Source organism: Cucumis sativus, chromosome 4 (genome assembly GCF_000004075.3).
Source record: "Cucumis sativus cultivar 9930 chromosome 4, Cucumber_9930_V3, whole genome shotgun sequence".
NCBI lineage: Eukaryota > Viridiplantae > Streptophyta > Magnoliopsida > Cucurbitales > Cucurbitaceae > Cucumis > Cucumis sativus.
This window is the reverse complement of record NC_026658.2, coordinates 18,206,223-18,221,798: the sequence shown is the minus strand read 5'-3', so window position 1 is coordinate 18,221,798 and position 15,576 is coordinate 18,206,223. Positions and strand designations below refer to the sequence as shown.

At 30.2% G+C, this 15,576-nt stretch overlaps 1 long non-coding RNA gene across 1 annotated transcript; it reads left to right on the top strand.

Annotated features, from left to right (window-relative positions):
• Positions 1-2,971: 2,971 nt before the first annotated feature.
• LOC116403300 lies at positions 2,972-4,746 on the top strand. The gene is made up of 2 exons (XR_004215984.1): positions 2,972-3,195; positions 3,291-4,746. It is a non-coding gene; the product is annotated as an uncharacterized LOC116403300 (long non-coding RNA).
• Positions 4,747-15,576: the final 10,830 nt, after the last annotated feature.

Sequence of the window (15,576 nt, the reverse complement as noted above, 5' to 3'; positions counted from 1 at the left end):
TTTCATTTTCATTTTTTATTTTTATTCATATGTTTATTCAATTAATTTAATTTAATCTAGGGGCATTTTTAAAAGTATCAAAATAAATTAAAATATTTACGAGCTATAACAAAATTTTGGATTTTACCACTGATAGTCTTCTATCACTCTAATATATCAATAACTATCAATGATATAATTTGCTATAGTTTGTAAATATTTTGTAAAATCTACAAATTTAAAAAAGTTTCCCTTTAATTTAATTTTTTTTTGTGCAAAGTGATTTGACTATATCTTTTTCTTTTTGTCTTTCTCTTTGTCATAATTGTGCAAAAAAGAAACAGTGTTGAAATACCAAGATGTTCAATATGTCGATGCATTCATCTTTTGATTCCAAGTTTGATGAGCCAAGCGATGTTCTTAAATGGGCTAAAGAGATGCAACAAAAATTTGGGATAACATAAATCGTTCTTCTCAAGTATCAGTACTATCCAGGTGTCAGCTCTCTTTTACACAAAATGATTTAGCAAAACTAAAGATGATCTGGGAGGCATTGACACCTCAATGAAGATTCATGTTTTCGAAGAAGTATGGACATATAGTAGAGTTGATGTACGTACCGATGCATTATTTTGTTTTAAGAGCCATAATTAATTTTTGGGATCCAACATATGGGTCATGTGATTTACTACCACCATTGAAGAATATCAAGCTATGTTTAGCATGCCTGAAAAAAGAAAGAGAAATTATTTATTTCTTTAACCCTAAATAAACAACAAAAATGCTTTTGTCAAAATTTTTAGAAACCGTCCATACCATAGAAATTCAAAACCATATAAAAGTCAAGGGTTGGGAAGAGAATGTGTCATTTGACTATCTAATAAAGATGACACAAACTTACAGTGATTTTTCCTAAAGCAGAAGGTTATGTTGATGGAAAGTGATTAGATTATTTCTTGAAATAGAACAAGAAGTTTATCCTACTACACCTATATTTGGTGAAACTTTTCGATCCCTTAACTATTGTAGAAATAAAGGGGCGGGAAAATTGAATTCTTGTGTTCCTTTATTATATATTTGGATACACAACCATATCAAATTTTTGGTAGAGTTTAGGTGTCCAAGGTTAGATTTCAGTAACCCATGGAACTTAATGTGAAACACAGTTAGTGAGTTTGGTACGGCAGTTTGGGACCCAACATATCCAAGGAAGGAGACTTGAGTGTCTTTCTTTTCAACAATGAGTTCTAAACATGTGATTTCTAAATGTAGAGATTTTTATAATGTGCCTTTGTTGGCACCATGGGGAGGTGTTAACTATACACCATTGTTCGTTTGCGTCAAGTGTGGCTCAAACAGTTTATATCACCAACTTATAATCTACACAACTCTGAATTTTTATACGATCTTGGAGACTGTCAAGGAAAAAACATCGAGCATTATGTGCATGGAAATCTGTGAGGAAGATAAAAGACAAAGGACACTATGGAGAAGTTACCAATACGAGGCATGGCAGGCAAATAGAAGGAAGAATGTAATAGATACCTTACGGGAGGTAGTTGAAAGGGTAAAAGAGACAAGCTTTGAACAACCAAACCAGTGGGTTGAGAAGAGCATTAAATTAAAAGAGAAAAGTCGACTGTTGGATCAAGAGAATGAGAAACTTCGTAAGGAGGCAAGCCAATCGATGGATCATGCGACTTTTTTGCAGAAAGAGCTCGAAAAAACCAAGAGTTTCTTAAGAAATCAAGATAAGTTGCTATGTTGCTATGAATCTGCGTTTTGTTGTTCCATCTTCTGTTCCAGATATATAACAATTGGAAGCTTAGACTAAAATTCAAAACATGAGACAAAATGAGAATATTCCGGCTAAGCAAAAACTAGATGTTTTGGAAAAAAGGATGCGAGCAATTGAAGGGACTGACATTTATGGAAATATAGATGCAATACAATTGTGCTCAGTGTCAGGCTTGATCATTCCAACAAAGTTTAAAGTTCCTGAATTTAACAAATATGATGATCATTGTGTCCAATGAGTCATCTTATAATGCATTGTAGAAAGATGGCAGCGGATATCGGTAAAGATAAATTGTTAATCCATTGCTTTCAGGACAGTTTGACTGGTCCAGCTACTCGATGGTATATTCAATTAGATAATGCACACATTCATGTTTGGAAGGACTTAGTTGATGCATTTCTAAAGCAATACAAACATAATATTGATATGACTCCATATAATTTAGACTTGCAATGGATGAAGAAGAAGAGTTTAGAAAGCTTTAAAGAATATGCTCAACGATGGAGAGATATTGCCGCAGAGGTTCAACCACCGTTAACAGACAAAGAAATGACATCTTTGTTTATGAATACTTTACTGATTTCATTTTATGATCGAATGATTGGTAATGCTACAACCAATTTTTTTGACATTATTGTTATTGGTGAAAGAATTGAATATGGGATAAAGCACGGGAGGTCAGCAGAGGCTTCAACTGAGTATGAGGGATTAAAGAAATGAACAACATCTAAGAAGAAAGAAGGTGAGGTTCATGCAATTGGTTTTCCTAATTCAGGGAACCACAAATCGATTTTTGGCCAAATAAAAAATGACCTAAATTTTCCTTCATATATAAGCAATGTTTCTCATATCCTTTATAACAACTATGTACTAGCTCACTCTTTCTCTGGAACCCCAAAACCTTTAACTCAAACTCTTCTCAACCATTTGTACAAGGTCAGGGTAGCAAGACCAACCCAGATATATGGCAATTTGATCCAATTCTCATGACTTATCACTACAAGAAATAGGTCTTTTAATAGCCCTTCAGGATAGCCCATTTTAAATTGAGCTATTGAAATGTAGAAAAAAAGAAGTGGAAAATAGAAAATATAATTAGAAAAAATTATCCCGCCCAAATATTTCCCTAAATATTTCCCACCTTTGGAGGCTTTCATCGATTTCATCTTCTTTTGCTCAAGCAAACCATCCACGTCGAAAAGACGACACAATTTCATCTCTTTTACTGTGATACCCACTCTCACACGAGTTTCGTTTAAATAATGACGATGAAGCTTTCATTTCTGTCTGTTGTTTCTCTGTCTGTCATTGTCTACAAGGAAACCCACCGTCGTTTGCAAGGGTTTCACTTAGGGCTTTTCGTCTACCAGCTCCTCCTCTCTCTGCTAGTATTAGACACTTGAAGCTAACGATTCAAGGTTAGTCTTCTTCTTCTTTTCTTCTACATCATTTTCCAACTTCAGTTATTAATAGGCTTGTTAATTGGAATTTGTCTCTTGTTACTGAATTGAAGAGAGTTTGGCTCAAAGGGAAAATTAGGGTTAATTTAACGTTTTCATTCACGTCCCTTCTCACTCGCAATAAGGGTACCGACACTTCCTTCTCCCTTCCACTGTCGATTTCCAGTCGCTTGACGCCGCAGGTGAGTTCTCTACCCCCTCCTTATGTTTAATTTCCTTTTAATTTTCTTCTCTTTCGAAAATCTATCTCCTTTGCCTCACATTCTCTCATTCCCTTCTACGCTTATTGGTCGCCCATCAGTCGCCGCCGGAGCTCCCTCTATCATATCAGACAAAATCAGATCTCATCCATTTTTTTCTATCATCAATTTGGAAACTCCTCATTCTCCCAACTTTTTTTGGAAAATTTTGATGTCGTCTTCTTCTTCCACATCTTTGTGTATAAATATGAAACTTAGAACTTTTAATTTCCTCAAGATTACTTGTTTTCTATATGAATTTTTTCATTAGTTTTTCGGTTCCCCCAATTAATTTTTGATCTTTCATTTTCCTTTTTTTCCTTTACATGCTAAACATTTTAGTATTAAAGAGAAATTCTGTTTCAATGGTTCTTAACTTATATAAGTTGTTACTAAGTATAGCAGAACAAAAGTGAATAAATTTTCTAGAAAAAAAATGAACACTTCATTGATTTCAAAATATATTCTGCACATTTGTTTCAAATGTAAAAGAAATATATATTAAATTCCTCAACTTTTGAGAAACATATAAAACATTTTTAAGTATGATATGTCTATCCAAATAACTTCAAATCTCCCGCTGCTTCAATTGAGACAATCTCTCTTGTTCCAAAATTTGAGGATGATCTGTCCTTCTGATCTACAAGCTTTTCAACAATTAGTTCCCTAAAATGAGAAGTAAATATGATTAGGGGCTCATAAATCTAGTATTTAGGTTGAAGTTACATATTCCACTAAGCACGTTTCAATAGTTTAATAAATCATATTTACCTTATACTTCCTTTTTAGCTTTCTTCTCAGCAAGGCACTTCAGGCAATTTCTAAACCAATGCTCTTTTTGGTTATAGTGATAACATTTTACCTTTCAAAACTTTCTTTGTTATAGTGATAACATTTTACGTTTCAGAACTTTATTTCCCTTACTATTCTTGAGAGTCTTCTCCTTTTCTTTTTTCTTCATTTGTAAAGGCCCAACTTTAGTTTTAGAGGACAATCCTTATATAAACTCTTTCTTTGTGGTAACAACATTTGCTTCTACTTCCTTCTCCTTTCCTATGCTAATGTTTTGGAATCGTTGGAGCTCATTCAAAAGGGTGGTAAGAGTAAACTCTATCTTATTTAAAGATGCATTCATTTTAAATGCATGGTACAAAACTCTTCAAAAGAGATTGTAAAATAAAGCTCACCTGATTTGCCTCATCGATGAGACAATCATAATTTACTTCAGCAATATTGAAATGCATCATTATGTCCAGAACACGTTCTCTAATAGAGGTCATTTCCTTCATTTTCTTGGTATAAATGTGCTTAATTGGTTTATGTTTGAGAGACCATGAAGGCCAACCAAACATATCCCTCAATGAATCCATAATCTCTTTTTTCGTGGTTAAGGATTTATGTTTCTTTGCTGAAACATCAAATATGCTGACAAAAATATAGACACAAACCATTTCAGTGGCGTTAACCCATTGATCATATGCTTTCCGAACATTTCGATTAGCATTTGAGGTTGGGACTTGAGGACTTTCTTTAGTTAAGACAAATCTTAAATCATCTACGACTAGTAGTGTTGTATTTTAGTTTGATTTTTAAGTCGCATAATTGTCGTCGTTAAGTTTCTTGAAAGCTAAGAGTTGTACTATTGAGCTATTTATGCTGAAAAATGAAACATATTATGTTTAGTGAAAAACTATAATTCTTTAAGAACCAATTAATTTAGCAAATATTAATAATGTACCCATCATCATTTTGTTTCACAACAATATTTCAAAGGTTTAGAATAACCCTTACGAAGAGGTAGTCAATGTACTTATTTTAGGCTTCTTGGTAGCTAAAAATGTATATAAACTACCTTTTACCAAAAAAATGGTTGTTAGTCAATCTTAGTGTACAAATATTACAAAGTGTATCATAACATATATATATATATATATATATATATATATATATTAAAGTGTTTACTTTTTGATTTCATATGAGTGCGATGTATTAGAAAAATTTTGTGATTGAACTGATTAGTGTAATGGCAGAGCGACAAGAAGAACAAGACATGTATTTTATTGTAAAAAAATGCAGTAATTGAGGAATATACATAAAAAAATATCATGATATACAAATTCGTGACATTTTACAACTGTCGTCAATATCGAAACAATGACATTTAATTTTATAAAAACTATCATGATTGACATATCCTTAACAGGGATAAAATGTCATAATATACGAATTCGTGACATTTTGTAACTATCGTTAATATCGAAAAAATGACATTTAGTTTTATAAAAGTTGTCACGATTGACATATACTTAACGGAAAAAAAATGTCCTAATATACGAATTCGTGACATTGTTACTGACATCAATATCGAAACAATAACATTTGATTTTATAAAACCTGTCACAATTGGCATATACTTGACAGGAAAATATGTTATATTATATGAATTTGTAACATTTTATAACTGTCGTTAATATGCAAAAGATGACAGTTATTGTTGTGATGAAATATTAATTAATGACATTTATTTTCTGTCATGAAAACACTTATTATGACCACTTTTAAAAACTGTATTCAATGGTATTTCGACAACAGGCAATTCTATGACTATAAATAACTGTTGTCGTAGACCATTTTTCTTATAGTAGTTGAAAATTGAAGGTGAGACTTAGGGTTGAAATTTGGTAGAGTAAAAAGGTTTTTTTTTTTTTTAATTTTAAATTTTGTAAGTCAACATTATAAAACATTACAAAAAAAGAAAAAAACGCTTTGCTTAAATGAAAAAAATACCTATTTATAACTTAATTACATGCAAAAATTGTAATTAGTTTACCAAATCTCAACATCTAACATTTCACTAACCATTAGTAGAACTTAAAGGGTTAGGTGTTTACATTCTACGTACACACTTATCCCATTAAGTTTTACTGGGATTATCAAACTAAATGTTGGATTTTTCCATTAACTTTAGTCCAAGGACAATAAGGTCATTTGACCATACAAGTCAAAGTCAAACTTTAACTTTTTACCATTTCTTTTTTCTGGACTAATTTTAACCTCCTGCACATGAATCTGCTTTTCATTCTCTGAAATTCAAATCTCATTTGAATATAAAGCTAATCAAAATTTGATTTTTCAAAGTCAAATGTCAAATGTCAACATTTTGACTTTTTACAACTTTGACCATTTCCATCAGTTTTTAACTTAAGAATATGAATTCATATTAATATTTTTAATATTAATCACATTTAAATATAAAGCCCTATTTCATAACCAATCACTATATCACATATACATGCCAGTTTCTCTCTCCTTGCTTAATTTGAACTTTTCGAAGTAATCCAACATATTATTCTAAGTTAATTCCATATGAGCTAGCAGGGGAACCTAATGGACTTATAGATCATGAGATTCAATGATATGAGATTAACTGGCTAAACCCTTTTAGATCGAGCTAATCAACATTCATTGATTAATTGATTCCAATGAAGTTCCGTAGTTGCACTCCTCTCACTATAGTTATATTTGTGTTCATCTGATATAACCATTATCAATAAGTTAATCTTTTACAGGTTGTTCATAACCTTAACTAGGTCAAAATACAATTTTACCCTTGAGACTACATCTTGCTCCTTAAGTACCATCGATCCTATATTGAATAATTGGTTTTAGGCCTAACCTATAAACTGGATCCCTCTCGTGCTAATGAGAGGGTGAGCCTCCTTGTTCAAGACTTTGATTCAGTCCTTAAGGAAACAATCTATCTACTAACCCTAAAGAGTGTAGGAGTGAATTTCATCTTGCACCCTATGTATCCCTAGCCATCGACTCGGTCTTACCCCTAAAATGGGAGGCTTATATTGGACCAGCGCTGTTGAGTTGCACTCACCTATGGAGATCTAGGGATAATTTCATTTGAATAGAAGTTCATAGTTAGCTTAGGACTAAAATTAAATTACATAGGTCATCAATAATCAAAATAATAAGTTTTATACAATCAATGTTGTTATAACTTAAAAGTGATTATTTCATGGTTCCAATCTTATGTAAACTCTTTACATAGGATGCCCCCACTTTCATGTCTTCACATGAACGATTCAGGATCACATTGTTTGTACTAACTACAAAGCGGGTTGCATCTATAGTGTCCTCAGAATAAGGCGTCCAACCTTATTCATATACTATAAACCGTTTAGGCTATATAGTCAAACTTGATCCACATTATTTTTATGTCTCTACACAAAGTTCAAGTCTACACTAGATAGCGTCGATACCTTAGTTTATTGGATTTAAGATTATAGTATTCAATTTTTACTAATAAGTCCTCAACAACCATTTTATTGAATAGGAATATTAATTTTAACTACAAACTACGAGTTTTAGGACATAAATTCCAACTACATGACAATCAAATATCAATCATATAACTAGTATACAGTCTTGATCATCGTCATTTTTGGAATGTAGGAGAATCAATATGTGTAAGGCTGTTAGGGCTCGACAACCTTACAACCACAGGAACGACACAAAGTCGTTTCTTTATAGACAAACAGAGCTCATTGAACTACATGATCGTTCGGTGGATCGTGTCGAGTTATTCAGAGAAACAAACGCCAGTAGTAATGGCGAGTTCATTTCACCAGCAACAAAAGACGCTTTTGTAAGTTTTAGAAAACTTTATGTTTGGGTATACTTTTAATTCTATGTTTTTAAGTCTGATCATCTCTCAAACTTACAAGCTTCTATTGCGCATAATCAATGGTGGAACTTTAGTCACAACTCATCCAAGAGGGTTCTGAACCACTAACTGAGGACAAGATATGCGAGACAGTTTTGGGTAGATGATTGGGCTAGTCAAAAGGTCTTGGTTGGGGCCCAAAACCCTAGTATAGGATTGTTGCTTCATCTTCTTCTTTTAGTATGTATGGCTACCAGACACACATAACAGAGGTTAGCAAACTAAGAGTGAGCCTTGAAAACGCTAACCGAATGCTCCAAGAATAACACCTGGGGGAGGAGGATTGAGATCGACAAATAGCAGATCATGCATGAAAAATGGAAGAGATGAAGAAGATGCTCGAGGAGATGAGTCAAGCACAAAGAGGCTCGTGATCACTTGGGTACGCACTTTTTTAATATTTAATTTGTTTAACTTTCCATATGTGATATTCTAACTATACTTTTATGTCATTTGTAGGTTTGACATCTGTACCTACAATGTACTAGAGCATTAGATTTCAATTTTTTTTTAATGTAATGTTTTGAATTATGTAATTGTTTTTTTGTATTGAACATATTATTTCATTTATCATTTTATAATGAATAATATTTTCATTTTAATCATTTTACTAAAAATTTTATTACGTTGAGCCTTACTAAAATAAATAATAAAAATATAATAATAAAATAAAAAAGACTGAATATAATAAAAAATAATAAAAAACCTTTTCTGACGCAGATGTCGTGAAAGCCTTATGCAACATACTGAATGGTGCACTGGAAAAAGTTTTGTCGTTGTTGGCACAAGATCCATCGTGAAAAGTATCCCTGATGGGCTTTTTGCGACATATCTGCCGACGTCATGCACGACGTCGCTGTAACCTTCCGTGACGTTTATAAGGATTTTTGGCAACGTGTTGGTGCATTGGAAAAGACCTTAATTCTTATAGTAAGATATCAATTAAATCATATTTGATTGTCTGTGCTTAAACAAACCAACTGTGCTTTTAATTAATTCTCATTTTAATTTACACACATTTTTAACATATTGGATGTATTATTAGTTGGATATAATACAAACCATAAAATTGAAAGCATTTAATTGGATTGAAAAACTACAAAGTATACATATATATATATATATATATCGTCTATAATTAGTAATTATTTAGTGTTTATACATAATTGATATACTTAACAAACATATATATATACATTGTTGATACATTTATTTTTATTTCAACTATTTGTTGATTAAATTGATGACTAATATATTCATGTTTTATATTTGATGTACTACTTATATACCTCAAATATTTAATATTATCGCTCATTGATATTTAGTGAAGATTTAGAGTCCGTTTGGATTGTTTTTGAAAAAAAGATGTTTTTTTAAGAATATATTTTTTAAAATAATTTTTTTTGTAAAATGAGTTTAAAATCTAAACACTTACGTGTTTGGTTTGACCTATATATAAACGTTTATATGTAAAAATGTGTTTGGTTTGTCCTATACTAATAATGTTTTATACGTAGGTTAAATTACCATAAAAGACTATTAAACATTTTGAATTAATTTCATAACAAAATACACACATTTTAAATCTTTTTTTCAAAATATATTTTAAAATTAATTGTACATTATCTTGAAATTATTAATTTTTTAAATACTTGAAACTAAATATTAATTTTATTATTATTATTATTATTATTATTATTATCATTATCATTATTATTATGGACAATTCAATTTTAAAACCACAAATATCTTAAAATGTAAATATATAACTATATAATAAATTTAATTGATTTCCAACAACAAAATATAAATAAGATAAATAACGTTCTTAATTCATTTTCATTTCATGAACCGAATGATCATGTTCTTCATTGACGTTGTCATAATTTCTTTCACAGATGTTAAGACGAAGTAGATTTGGGTTGAAAGAAACATTTGCAAATCTCTATATTTAAATGTATATGAACACATTGAAAAAATATTCAAAGTACTTTTAAAAAAAAGAAAAAAAAAATGATCGAGTGAAAAATATATAGTTAGTAAAAAGGAATATAAAAAATAGAGAGAGAAAATACATATTTGGAATGAATTTCTCATTAAAACCAAATAAACATTTATTCTAAAATCTGGTTGATGTATTTTCTCTAAAATGATTTATTTCATAATCTCATTTTTCTAAAATTTATTTTAGATAAATGCTAAATACCTTAATTTATCTTAAAATAAATTATTTTAAAAATTAAACACTTCAAACATCAATCCAAACACGGTTAATGGATAAATGATTATACTTTGTCCAAAATTTAAATGGGTTTCCTTATCGAGATGTTGGATAGATTGCTCACACACTCTACAATTTTGATATAGCTTAATGATATAATAAAGAACTGATAGGTTGAAATTAAAGAATAAAACAAGATTGATAAACGAAAACTTTCAAGTGTAAAAAGAGATTTTATGAAGAAAATAAAGGAAAAGTATTTGCTAGTGGAAAGATTATATACAGTCATAGAAGCGGGAGTCATGGAAAGTCATTCCATGACAGTTTTTTAAAATTGTCGCAATAAGTTTTTTCATGATAGAAAATAAATGTCGTTAATTACTATTTTATGACAACAAATAACTGTCATATTTTATATCATGACAACAAATAACTGTCATCATTTGCGTATTAACGACAATTTAAAAATGTCGTAAATTCGTTTATTATGACATTTTTTAAATGTCAAGGATATGTCAATCGTGACAGTTTTTTTAGAAATTAAATGTCATTGTTTTAATATTGACAATAATTATAAAGTGTAACGAATCCATATATTATGACATTTATTTTTTGTTGCAAATTCTTCAATTACTACTGTTTTTCCTTGTTCTCCTTGTCGCTCCGCCATTACACGAACCATTTGAATGACAATAATGTTAAAATACATAACACCCACATAGAAACAAATGGTCGACACTTTAATATATACACACTATAATACACTTTGTAATGTTTGTACATTTTCAATCAAGTTTGAACAATTTACAAGTATGAAATTACAGTCTTTAATCAAAACTAGTGTAGTACCATCATAATACATATAACATGATTTTCTGTACAAGCATAAACAACCAAATCGGTAAACCTTCACCTCTGAAAATATTCTTTGTTGCTTGAACCATGGTCAAATCCTTCATACTATGACAAACTGACATAAAAAAATCACAACCATCAACCAAAAAGTAAAGTAGTACTAAATGCTAGAAACCAAACAAAATAATCAAATAAAAGGTTTGAGTTTTTTTCTTCTTGGATAACAACCAAATATCATTGACATTGAGAAATCGACATATGACCACATGCTAAAAAAACATAGTTACACTAGTTGGTAATTTCAAAGAAACGAAGTTAGAAAAACTTAATAAGGATGAGAATAAATACAAGTAAGGAGGGTGATATTGTCCCAAGTTTCCACAACTCTTCTCAAACCTTCAAAATTCTATGGAAACTCATTAATAAACAATAGAGCTTTAGGTAAGCTTTTGAAATCGGAAACTTACCATGGCTCTATTTGGTGCAAGTCCACATACTTTACTCTTTTTTACCTTTGAGTTAAACAAACAATAGAGCTTTATGTTGACTTTTGAAATTGGAAACTCATCAACCTAGCCATATAAAGATCAAATTTGCTTTAACAAAACGTACGTTGAAGTCCTTCCAACCCGATTAAAAAAAAAAAAAAGATAAGTCTAACACTTTAACAAAGTTCTAGTGCATATTATGCATCTCAATTGATCACAACAAAATAAGATTGAACATAAATACCCATAAGCAATACCTTTTCAATATTGCATTTTCATAAAACTTATAAAGGTGAGCATATAAATTCTACCACCAATACTTATCCAGAAAGTTTAGTAGAACAGATAGCTAAATAAGATTCGAATTTGTAGCTAAATTTAAAACACGAAAACTATAGTCTCTGCATTGCAATAGCAATAGCAAAATGATCAACATAGTGCAGCAAGTATCTCTGATATAATTTAATTAAGCATGTCTTGCTAATACAGTAATACTAAATATGGAAAATATCTAGAATCCCATAGCATACAACACCAAATTTTAATGGACAAATAAATGCTTATGTAATGGACAATGGCACAAACTACATGTGAAAAGTTTTTAATGTAAAGGAGATGGTGGTGAGATTCTGATAATAAATTTTAGGTATCAATACTGTCTAAACTAATATTATACAACTATATACGCTTATGTTATAGACCAATTGCTTTAAATTGGAATGTTATCCAATCCTTCCTTACAATTCCACCTAGAAAACTCATGTTTATTACTTCAAAATCAAATGACATTACTATGTTGTAAACAAAAGGACATGGTGTCTTCATGAGAATAAACTAGAGTAACAGTGCCTCATGTAAAATTATATCAAAACCTCACATACCAAACAAATATGTCCTTGATAGAAATAGAAATTAGAAACTAAAAAATGTTGTTTAAATCCAAGTTATAAATGAAAACTAATGAAATCCACAACTAATAACAATATAAAAAGGCTTAACTAGATACAAATAAGTTCTGTCTGTAGTCTAACTCTAAAACAGCAAAGACTCATCATTACCTCTGAATATCCCTGCAGCTGGTACAACATTAAAAAATGTTTCAATAGCTCCCAACACATAACTGAACCACCAAATTGAGGAGAAGGCAGAAGTTAAGATACACATAAGTGGTGCACATTTTGACTTAGAAAAATAAAACACAAGAAAAACGCAGCTGGACAATGAAAGAATGATAAGACAAAAACTTGGTGGTTAGAATTTATATGCTTACCTTTGTAAAAACTTGTTAATTCAACCCTTTATTCTGGAAGGTGAAGACAATACTAAAGAAATGATGATGAACCTAACCTAAATTAAATGCCCCAAACTAAAAACGATATGGTTATAATGGGGGCTAATTCTGAATCTTTTCAAATCCCTTCCCTTCACTCTTCTTTACTAATACAAAGAGTTCGTAATATCTTAATCTACTGTTGATCATTAAACAAACTTCATTTTAATAATAATAAAAAAAAATACGATGAGATACCAAATAGCAAAAATGAATGAAATGGGATTCATTATTCACTTAGTTTAAATTGAAGAAATAAAATACAGGGGAAGAAAAATCAACAATATCCTCAAATATGCCAATAGATTAGGACAGACTTGATACTACAAATTACCATTAATCAATAAACAAACGACACAACAAAACGCAGAAGCTCCAATTTCAAAACATGTTATTAACATAATTGATCAAAAGGGTACACTACAAGAACAATGTGGGATAACTGCACTTTTAATATTTTACCAAAAAATTTCAACCATTATAACTTGTATCACCTACAAAATTAAATTAGCTAGAGAGAAGACTTAACAAAACAAATGTGTTGGTAACGGTGTAAAAGTTGTATTGATTCATAGTTCTAGTCCTTAAAAGATAAACATCAAACAATACATACCCAGAGGTTCAAACTTATGGTTTGAAGGCTTTTAATTTGTAGTCAAAATTAACGTAAGCCATTTTTTAAGATTTTGGATACTTAAGCCTCATTCCAACCTTTAACATATACTTGAATCATAAACATTAAATTATGGTTTAAAGGTCGTAGATACTTAAATATAACCTTAAGCGCATCCAATAAGTTCCTAACTTAAACTGATCTTCATAATTAGCTAGGCATAATAAGTCAAAGAAAAATTAACATATACTTAAAATCAATAATAAACAAACAAATTAAACACTGAAATAAAAATTTCAAAGATATTCAAAGACAAAAAAACCATTGTGTGTTTTTTTTTTTGGTGACTCTCATAAAATCCATAGATATTCACAACAAACCCAATTTCAACAAACCCTAAAGAGAACTATGTACATAAAAGACATGTCTCTAGAAACAAAAGCTAACGAGAAACTACTGTTCAACTTACTTTCCATGGTTTATAAACTTTAAGAAAGATTAAAAAAATATAACAAGATATATATATACACACCTTATATAGGACATTATGCAATGGGACAATGAAGAATAAGTTCAATAAACTTTAATGTACCCCAATCTACCATAAACTTGAGTTCACTCAAAACCTTTAAGAAAAGCAAAAGAAAATGGACAAATAGAAATATAATCAAGCAAACATAATCATTTTGTTAGGTACATGCAAGATAAACTATTCCACACCAACATATATAATCAGTATACAAATGAAATCTTTGTGTTTCACAAGTTAAACTCAATTTAAACTTTGAACTAACAAGTCCAAACAATTTTCATTGTAATTCAATAGTTAAAAACGTACCTTGGAGTCCTTCCAACCCTATCAAAAAAACATATAAGTCTAACACTTTAACAAATTTCTAGTGCATATTATGCATCTCAATTTATCACAACAAAATAAGATTGTGAACATAAATACTCATAAGTAATACATTTTCAATGTTGCATTTTCATAAAAATTCAACAAGCATTGTCACTCTCTCGAGGATTCTTCAAGCCCTAAATATGAAAAAATGTTCAATGATTAAATCGTACTCCATTTACATGACAATTTGACAAAGTTGAGTTGATAACTCTCATAAAGCCCTTAATTCTCCTCCCCCCAATTTCCAACACTATTGTTGGAAAGGAACAACAAGATCTTTCAAAGTAAGGAAATAACTACTATGGAGATTTTGGATGATATTAATTCAAACAAACGTTGATATACTACTAATATACCATACTAATTAGACTAAAACACTTTCAACGAGACTAGAATTATACAAAATATACTTTAAACCATGTAGTTGAATATTTATTTTGGTAGGGAGGTAGACACTACTTACTTGAACAAATAACGACAACGCCCTTGAAGTAAGAGAACTTTATGCTAATCCTCAATTCAATCAGTTATTCAAAATGTCATAAGGTAGTCATAGGAAGAAAATATAGATTAAAAATGTTGATAAAAAGTAGAGGTAAAAAAAGTGTATAGGCTTAAGTTTCAAAAACTTAAAGCCAAAAACCAAATAGATAACATACAGAAATTCTCTTGAAAAGTGTATAGGCTTAAGTTTCAACATATACATTCATACCTTTCCAATGTGTATAACATACATCCCGGTTTATGTTTCAAGCAGATGGTGTATTTCGACATTTTCAAATTTACTCCTCTTGGAAAGATCTAGCATGGTAAGTGGCAAATAAAATTCTACCATACAAAATAAATCTTAATTCACATCATTTTTTGTCTTTCCTTTCAATATAGAACATGTAGTATTTTTTGTTGCTACTATCCTTATTGTAAGAAAGGGAGAGAGAACATACCTATAATTATCAA